The sequence below is a fragment of the Oncorhynchus nerka genome, linkage group LG3 (assembly GCF_034236695.1).
Source record: "Oncorhynchus nerka isolate Pitt River linkage group LG3, Oner_Uvic_2.0, whole genome shotgun sequence".
Taxonomy (NCBI): domain Eukaryota; kingdom Metazoa; phylum Chordata; class Actinopteri; order Salmoniformes; family Salmonidae; genus Oncorhynchus; species Oncorhynchus nerka.
Window position 1 is genome coordinate 37,497,195 of NC_088398.1, and position 10,493 is coordinate 37,507,687.

The window sequence follows — 10,493 nt, forward strand, 5'->3', positions numbered from 1 at the left end:
CTCATGTTTTTCACTGAAATTGTCCCCATCATTTTAAAGATGATGATACAAAAGTAAAAATAAAAAACGTATGTTTTTTTCCATTGTATTATCTAAACCAGATCTATTGTGTTATATTCTCCTAAATTCAATTCACATTTACATAAACTTCAGAGTGTTTTCTTTCAAATTAAATCAAGAATATGCATATCCTTGGTTCTGTGCCTGAGCTACAGGCTGTTAGATTTGAGTATGTCTTCAGGCAGAAATGGAAAAAAGTAGGGGGTAGCTGTAAGAGGTTTTAACTAGTGATGACCAATATGTAGACATTCAGTAGCCTAAAACAACCTAACTTGATGGACAATGTTGATTGGCAGGTGAAATGATGTCCTATGAGGTTGCAAAGTCAAAGTGGGAGGCGGGGTCAGGTTGGCCCAGTATTGTTGCAAAGAGGGCCTAAGTCGATTCTGGAACCCTGATGCACATGCGCACAACAGAACAATGAAGTGATACACGTGATGTTGTATAACATCTTTGAGGATTCATTTTGGTTCATGAGCTCTACTTTCAAAACTGCTGTCTGAAATTATAGAACACCTTCAAAATCACTTTGAGTACAGTCGTTTATGGAACCTTTCACATTGTTGGCAATACAACTTCTCTGTGAAGGCTCAGTTAATGGTGCTATAAATTTGATCATAGAGCTTAGGTTTTTCTATTTAAATGAGGCAATATTATTCCTTATTGATTGTGGAAAGTCAAGCCACCTGTCAAAATCAGTGGCAAATTTCAGGGTGTCTTAAAATGTACAGCGTACTAAATTCCCAAAGCTGCCCCTGGATGCTGATCTAGGGTCAGTTTTGCATTTCCCCTACTAATGGCTAAGAGACAAAACTGATCCTAGATTTGTACTTAGGGGAAGAAAAGCTTCCTGTAGTTCTCTATGACCTTTTTACCCAACCTTCACCTATTGATTTTGGTTGTTTTTATTTTGCTTTCTTACCTTAGTATGTGTTATAGGATCCAATGCTTGGTATAAAACAGACTGTATTTGGTGCTTTTTCTTCCAGAGCTTTTCTTTTCTAGAGGAATGGGAGAAAATGTCAAGACTCAAAGCGGGGTTAATCCTTTAATAATGGATGACTTGGCTTTCGTACACACACGCACTACACCGATAAACACACTCCAGGCCGACACCTACACATCTGCACAAAACACACCAGGGCGACAAATACACATACACACACTAGACCGACAAGCACACAAACAAGACATACACACAGAGTGAAATGAAAATGCTGTCTTCTCTTTAGGCACAACATCACAGAGGAAGGCGGCATCAATATTCATTCTCGCTCCTGATAAAAGATCAACCACCATAGACAGTTAAGCACTACAGAGAGAACGAGAGGGGGGAATGGTACTGCATCTTTTAACGAAGTCTGTCAGCGTCCAGAGCGCTACTTTGATTTAAACAGATGAATCACTTTGAAAATGCCTAAAAGATCAAAAACCCAATGAAATGGGTGAATGAAAATATGACCTGCTGATGTGGGCTAAAGCATTGAACCAGCTGCCAACAGAGGTTCGCTTGTCTTTTTTTCTTGTACGCAGATGTGAGGAGCAACGCAGGGAGAGTAGGTGGATGTGATAGAAGAACAACATCAAAGTCAATACATTTTGGAAAAGTGGCCCCAAATCGTAAAAGCCGATCCATGAAGTCACAGCTGAAAAATATTTAGGGTGACATTTATTGTCGTGAGTCTTGGCCTAGAGGCACAACTGAGCAATATAACCTTAGATGAGTGCACAAACCTTCTACCAATATCCCACTACACACCTCTTCCAGAGTTCTGAAGTAAAGGGTATGCTTTACCTTGCTGTGCAATGTTGATTTATCAGATTAACTTTTTAGGGATAGGGGGCAGCATTTTCACTTTGGATGAATAATCTGAGTACGGCGATCAGACATAAAAACAAGCCATAAAGATACCCGCCATGTTGAGTCAACAGAAGTCAGAAATAGCATTATAAATATTCACTTGCCTTTGATGATCTTCATCAGAATGCACTCCCAGGAATCCCAGTTCCACAATAAATGTTTGTTTTGTTCGATAAAGTCCATAATTTATGTCCAAATACCTCCTTTTTTTCGCACGTTTAGTTCACAAATCCAAATTCACAACGCAGGCCAGACGAAAAGTCAAAAGGTTCCGTTACAGTTCATAGAAACATGTCAATCGATGTATAGAATCAATCTTAAGGATGTTTTAAACATAATTCTTCAATAATAATTCAACCGGAGAATTCCTTTGTCTTTAGAAATGCAATGGAATGCAGCTAACTCTCACGCACGTGTGCGAGACTGAGCTCATGGCACTCTGTCAGACCTCTGGTTGAAACAGCTCTCATTCTCTCTCCCTTCACTGTAGAAGCCTCAAACAAGGTTCTAAAGACTATTGACATCTAGTGGAAGCCTTAGGAATGTTTCCCAGCTAACTGCATTTGTTTATTTAAACCAAAACCTGGCTAGCTAGGTATTCACACCCCTGGACTTTTTCCACATATTGTTGTGTTATAGCTTGAATTTAAAATGGATTCAAATTAGATTTTTTTTGTATCACTATGTCACGCCCTGACCATAGATGGCCATTGTTTCTGTATGGTGTAGTAGGTCAGGGCGTGACTAGGGGGTTTTCTAGTTTGTTATTTCTATGTTGTGTTCTAGTTTAATTCTTCTATGTTGGTGTGTTGTATGATTCCCAAATAGAGGCAGCTGGTAATCATTGACTCTAATTGGGGATCATTTTTAAGTAGCTATTTTTACCCACCTGTGTTTGTGGGATATTATTTTGTGCATGTGCACCACGTAGTCACGTTTCGTTGTTCGTTTATTGTTTTTGTTTTGCATTTAAGTTTCACTTTATATTAAAGATGTGGAACTCTATGTACACTGCGCCTTGGTCCAGTTCTTACGACAACCGTGACAGAATATCCCACCAAAAGAGGACCAAGCAGCGTATCTGCGAGGTAAAGGAGTTTTGAACATGGGAAGAAGTGATGGGTGGATGCGAAACCCTTCCATGGAGGCAGACGAAAGGTAATAATGGTGGATAGCGACTCCAGGGTTCGCGGCCACAGAAAGCCCAAGGACAACCAAGACATTTTTTGGGGGAGGGGGCAAAGGGAGTGGCCGGCTGAGCCGCGGGAAGAGCCGGAGCACATGGAGCAGGCGATAGAGAGGTGGTTGGTCGACCCAAGGAGAGAGCCAGAGCCCGCCTCGGAGTCGATGGAGCAGTGTGAAGAGGGATATCGGAGAAATGTTGGCAAAGAGTAGGCTACAGCTCAGGCGGGTTGAAGATCGGGTCATCAGTCCAGTGCCATCTGTGCTGGCTCCACTCACCAGATCTCCAGTGCGCCTTCCCAGCCCGGTACGTCATGTGCCTGCTCCCTGCACTCGCCCTGAAGAGCCAGAGACCGTCAGGAAGGCAATGGGGAAGTTGGAGGAGAGAGATGTTGTGCAAGTGTGTTCTGCTCAACATCTGACAGGAGGATACGGTTAGCAGTCTGGTGCAACCTCCAGACCAGCTCCAAGGCCGGAGCCTTCCTCTGTGCCAATGTCTAGTCCAGGCACGGGTCTAGTCCCGCTCCAAGGTCGGAGACTTCCTTGGCGCCGGTGTCCAGTCAAGTCACGGTGTCCAGTTCTGCTCCAGGGCAGGATCCTTCCTCTGCGCCGATGTCCAGTCCCGCTCCAAGGTCGGAGTCTTCCTCGGCGCCGATGTCCAGTCCAAGCACGGCATCCAACCCAGTTCCAGAGCCAGAGCCCTCCTCTGCGCCGGTGCCCAGTCCAGGCACGGCGTTTAGCTGGGCGCGATGGCCGAATCCGGGGTCTGGTCGGGGGGTACGACCTACACCGGAACCGCCACCACCACTAATCACCCACCCTCCCCATTTGGTCTCAGGTTTTGCAGTCTGCACCTTTGGGGGGAATGGGGGGGGGGGTACTGTCACGCCCTGATTGTTTTTGTTTGGGTTACGTTTCACTTTATATTAAATATGTGGAACTCTACGTACGCTGCGCCTTGGTCCAGTTCTTACGACAAATGTGACACACTGATGTACACACAATACCCCATAATGTCAAAGTGGAATTATGTTCTTCTAAATTTGTACAAATTAATTAATGAAATGGAAAGCTGAAATGTCTTGAGCCAGTAAGTATTCAACCCCTTTGTTATGGCAAGTCTAAGTTTAGGAGAAGAAAATTGCTTATGTTAAACATGATTTTTGAATTACTACCTCATCTCTGTACCCACACATACAATTATCTCCAAGAACCCTCAGTTGAGCAGGGAAATTCAAACACATATTCAACCACAAAGACCAGGGAGATTTTCCAATGACTCTCGAAGAAGTGCACATAATGGTAGATGGGTAAAAGCAACATTGATTATCCCCTTGATCATGGTGAAGTTATTAATTACACTTTGGATGGTGTATCACAACACCCAGTCACTACAAATATACAGGTATCCTTCCTAACTCAGTTGCCGGAGAGGAAGGAAACCGTTCAGTGATTTCACCATGAGGGCAATGTTGACCCTGAAACAGTAACAGAAGACAACTGAGGATGGATCAACAATATTGTAGTTACTCCACAATACTAACATAAATGACAGAATGAAAGAAGGAAGCCTGTATAGAATAGTTTTATTCCAAAACATGCTTCTTCTTTGCAAATAAGGTATTAAAGTAAAACTGCAAAGAATGTGGCAAATAATGAACTTAATGTCCTGAATACAAATGGTTAAGTTTGGGGCAAATCCAACACATCACTGGGGCTAAAGATAAATGGAATTGAGTTAAGCAGTGGCAAATCCTAGAGAAAAATCTGGTTTAGTCTGCTTCCCATCAGACACTGGGAGACTAATTCACCTTTCAGCTGGACAATAGCCTAAAACACAAGGCCAAATATACACTGGAGTTGCTTACCAAGATGACATTGAATGTTCCTAAGTGTCCTAATTACAATTTTGACTTAAGTCAGCTTGAACATTTATGGCAAGACTTGAAAATGGTTGTCTAGCAATGATCAACAACCTACTTGACAGAGTTTGAAGAGATTCAGAAATAATAATGTACAAATATTACAAAATGCAGGTTTGCAAAGCTCTTAGAGATGTACCCAGAAAGACTCACAGCTGTAATCACTGCCAAAGGTGATTCTGACATGTATTGACTTAGGAGTGTGTATACGTAAATGAGATATTTCTGTATTTTATTTTCAATAAAAAAAATTTAAATCTTAAAACGTGTTTTCACTTTGTAATTATGGAGTATTGTGTATCAGTGGTGTACAAATACTTTAAAGTACTACTTAAGCAGTTTTGAGGGGGATCTGTACATTACTATTTATATTTTTGACCACTTTTACTTTTCCTTCACTACATTACTAAAGAAAATAATATACTTTTACCCTTACATTTTCAACAGGACAGGAAAATGGTCGAATTCACACACTTATCAAGAGAACATCCCTGGTCATCCTTACAGCCTATGATCTGGCAGACTCAATAATAAACACAAATGCTTAATTTGTAAATGATGTCTGAGTGTGGGAGCGTGCCCCTGGCTATCCATACATTTTTTTTAAACAAGAAAATGGTGCCGTCTGGTTTGCTTAATTATAATGAATGTGAAATGATTTACACTTTTAGTTTTAACACTTAAGTATATTTTAGCAATTACATTTACTTTTGACACTTAAGTATATTTAAAACCAAACATGAATACTTTCCGAAGGCACTGTAGCTTTCATAATACACTGGCTAGATCTTCCAAAGCATATTAATGTAATAAGCCAACTGCTGTCTTGCTACAGTGGGGCAAAAAAGTATTTAATCAGCCACCAATTGTGCAAGTTCTCCCACTTAAAAAGATGAGAGAGGCCTGTAATTTTCATCATAGGTACACTTCAACTATGAAAGACAAAATGAGAAAAAAAAATCGAGAAAATCATATTGTAGGATTTTTTATGAATTTATTTGCAAATTATGGTGTACAATAAGTATTTGGTCACCTACAAACAAGCAAGATTTCTGGCTCTCACAGACCTGTAACTTCCTTTTGAAGAGGCTCCAATGTCCTCCACTCGTTACCTGTATTAATGGCACCTGTTTGAAGTTGTTATCAGTATAAAAGACACCTGTCCACAACCTCAAACAGTCACACTTCAAACTCCACTATGGCCAAGAACAAAGAGCTGTCAAAGGACACCAGAAACCAAATTGTAGACCTGCACCAGGCTGGGAAGACTGAATCTGCAATAGGTAAGCAGCTTGGTTTGAAGAAATCAACTGTGGGAGCAATTATTAGGAAATGGAAGACATACAAGACCACTGATAATCTCCCTCGATCTGGGGCTCCACGCAATATCTCACCCTGTGGGGTCAAAGGCCTCTCATCTTTTTAAGTGGGAGAACTTGCACAATTGGTGGCTGGCTAAATACTTTTTGCCCCACTATGTGATATTTAACTTTGGAAGCTACCATTAGCTTCGTTAGTTTACGTTAGCTAACTACTGCAGATGCTAATGTGACTGTGTACTATTTAGAGTCCAATCCCGTCAACATCTGCAGAGGCATCAACATCAAGCTCAGCACCAGGAACTAGTCTGTCCCCTTCAAAAATCATATTCAAATGGGCTAAATCTCTCCATGACGAGCAAGTACATATACTGGAGCTAGGTATAAACGTGGTCTGTGATTTCATAGTTGGTGTGTTTACAAGTTGACTACAACTTCTACTTTAGTTTTTTTTCTGTATTATGGAGGCTTAGTTGATTTTTTAAAATGCAAGGCTTCAAGTCTAAATTGGAGAAAACAAGTTATTAGTAAGGAGGGGTTGGTGTGGGTGACCGGTGTCTGTTGAGGGTGGGCATTGTGTGTGAACGTTAGTATGCATGATCTATTGACATGAGGGGGGTGGGTGGATATAGTGCCTTGTTTGAGTGTGTATTGATGGGGACAAAGTAGTAAAATGTTGGCTAATCACTGACTACTGTGTGTCTTACAGACTAATCCTGCTGCTGATGACGATGACCTTGACAACAGCTTTAGTAGTACAGAGCCTGTAGATAAAAGCTTTCAGCCTGGAATAAGCTCAAACTCAACATTATCTGACTTTGAAAAATGCCAGGACAGACAAAGGTATTTATGAAAGCACAATACCCTCTACAGAAAACAAAATTACCAAGACAAGTCCTCCTCAAACTTTTCTTACCCTTGCTGTCAGTTCTTTAGCATTTGGGAGAAGGGCTGTTAGTATACTATTCTAGCCTATTCACTCTTTTGGTGGCTGTGCATGTCTACTGAACAGCACAACTGTAGGTGCTGATACACAACAATACACGACTAGACAGTCTACAAGTCAAGCCCCCCTCAAACTTTTCACATCTTTGCTAACAGCCAATCTCAATATCCCATTACTGACTCCGCCCCCAGGTGGTGAGGGTAGGCAACAACATCTCCTCCCCGCTGATCCTCAACACTGGGGCCCCACAAGGGTGCGTTCTGAGCCCTCTCCTGTACGCCCTGTTCACCCACGACTGCGTGACCACGCACACCTCTAACTCAATCATCAAGTTTGCGGACGACACAACAGTGGTAGGCTTGATTACCAACAACGACGAGACGGCCTACAGGGAGGAGGTGAGGGCCCTCGGAGTGTGGTGTCAGGAAAATAACCTCACACTCAACGTCAACAAAACTAAGGAGATGATTGTGGACTTCAGGAAACAGCAGAGGGAACACCCCTCTATCCACATCGATGGAACAGTAGTGGAGAGGGTAGCAAGTTTTAAGTTCCTCGGCATACACATCACAGACAAACTGAATTGGTCCACTCACACAGAACGCGTCGTGAAGAAGGCACAGCAGCGCCTCTTCAACCTCAGGAGGCTGAAGAAATTCGGCTTGTCACCAAAAGCACTCACAAACTTCTACAGATGCACAATCGAGAGCATCCTGGCGGGCTGTATCACCGCCTGGTACGGCAACTGCTCCGCCCTCAACCGTAAGGTTCTCCAGAGGGTAGTGAGGTCTGCACAATGCATCACCGGGGGCAAACTACCTGCCCTCCAGGACACCTACACCACCCGATGTTAGAGGAAGGCCATAAAGATCATCAATGACATCAACCACCCGAGCCACTGCCTGTTCACCCCGCTATCATCCAGAAGGCGAGGTCAGTATAGGTGCATCAAAGCTGGGACCGAGAGACTGAAAAACAGCTTCTATCTCAAGGCCATCAGACTGTTAAACAGCCACCACTAACATTGAGTGGCTGATGCCAACACACTGACTCAAATCCTGCCACTTTAATAATGGGAATTGATGGGAAATGATGTAAATATATCACTAGCCACTTTAAACAATGCTACCTTATATAATGTTACTTACCCTACATTATTCATCTCATATGCATACGTATATACTGTACTCTATATCATCGACTGCATCCTTATGTAATACATGTATCACTAGCCACTTTAACTATGCCACTTTGTTTACATACTCATCTCATATGTATATACTGTACTCGATACCATCTACTGTATCTTGCCTATGCTGCTCTGTACCATCACTCATTCACATATCCTTATGTACATATTCTTTATCCCCTTACACTGTGTATAAGACAGTAGTTTTGGAATTGTTAGTTAGATTACTTGTTGGTTATTACTGCATTGTCGGAACTAGAAGCACAAGCATTTCGCTACACTCGCATTAACATCTGCTAACCATGTGTATGTGACAAATAAAATTTGATTTGAGTGGAACAAGACATATACCAGTCTACTGTACCCTTTTCTTACAGATGGACATGGTTTATTGTATCATTACACATCCACGATCAGTCTTCATGATTTACACATCCTCATGATCCGTCTTCATGTCTTTTCAGGTGACTTGCAGTACAAACAAATCTTCTGGAAGAGGTTGAAGCAGTGGGTGGTGAAGAAAGTGTACGAGAGGCTTATCCACCTGGCTGTGGAGTGCAGAAAGGACCAGACGTTTGTCTACAAGGAGCCTGAGTCACAGCTCCCCAAACCCAACATCGTCACAGCGCCAAAGCCTGTTAAACCAGCTGCCATTACACAACAAAAGAAGTTCACCAGCCGAAGAACATTCTGGAACCTGCATGGAACATTCAACCAGCTTCGACATTCAGTTAGACTGATGTTGTAGTATAATATTGAATGCCTAGCATGCATTGTGGTATAGATTTTGCTAGCTGTTATATGTATGTCATGGTGTTTTCTATAATATTTTTACAAGTGCACTGACAAGTGACTAAATGATTCCAGATGCATCAGAAACTAAAACATTTATGACTTCAACTTCTGGATCAATTCATTGTGAAATTCATGACATGTATTTGGTTAAACTGGCTTCGGTCTCACTGCTAAAACTAAGGACGTACGGAGATGGTGTATCATTTAAACATGTTTAAATGAAACAGTACATTAGTCTGTCAATATAGCCAATAACCCAGACAGCACACATACATGTCGCCGACGTCAGCCTGATGTATACCTTAGATTGCATTTGCCCTTTAGACGATGCATGTCAAAGCTGTGTGCTAACTAGCCGCTCTACAGACAACATAAAAATACCTTTATTTGGGGTCAGATCCAACAGAAAATAATGTTTCAATACATAATTTGAATTACCCTTACCAAATGAGTGTAAACATCGAATTTGAATGGAAAATATAAGAAAGATTATTAGCAAAACTATACTGGCAATAATAAAAAAAACATGCTTCATGTTTTAGTAGACATACATTTCCATTTTTTTCCCCCATACTGGTCCAACATGGAAATCAAACCCACAACCCTAGTGTTGCAAGCACCATGCTCTACCAACTGAGCTACATGACACTATACTCTCCTATAAGGAATTTTGTTTATGGGTAAGATTGTAACGATCTGAGTGTAGTGGGTGAGGAGTCAAGTGCAGGAAGCAGAGAGTTCAGGTGAGTGCTATTTTAATGCACCGAACAAACGGCGAACATAAGCAAACCCTCACGAACACACAGGGCGTAATGAGCAAACAAATGCCCCCAAACAGCGGGACTTAAACGGTCCAGGGAAAACCCACAAAATGGGAAAAACACAAAACCTATAGACGTGCACACAAGTGCACTAAAACAGATGGTCACAATAATTAATCCCGCACAAGGAACTCTGCGGGCCGGCTGACTAATAAAGCCTACTACCTAATTCAAAACAGGTGCACTCAATCAACACATAAGGAGGGGGAGGAAATAATCAGTAGCAGCTAGTAGGCCGGCGACGACGACCGCCGAGCGCCACCCGAACGGGAAGGGGAGTGTCCTTCGGTCGGAGTCGTGACAAAGATGAAGAGCGAAGATTTAAATTATTGTCAAGTTTATTAGGCTATTGCTATACTATCAAGTTCTTAGGAAAGAACTCCAGCACAAAAAACACC

General features: G+C 42.0%; 1 long non-coding RNA gene across 1 annotated transcript; it reads left to right on the forward strand.

The window, feature by feature from the left end:
- Positions 1-6,218: 6,218 nt before the first annotated feature.
- LOC135563350 (uncharacterized) lies at positions 6,219-9,492 on the forward strand. Its single transcript, XR_010460315.1, has 3 exons — positions 6,219-6,308; positions 7,054-7,187; positions 8,944-9,492. It is a non-coding gene; the product is annotated as an uncharacterized LOC135563350 (long non-coding RNA).
- The last annotated feature ends 1,001 nt before the right edge of the window (positions 9,493-10,493 follow it).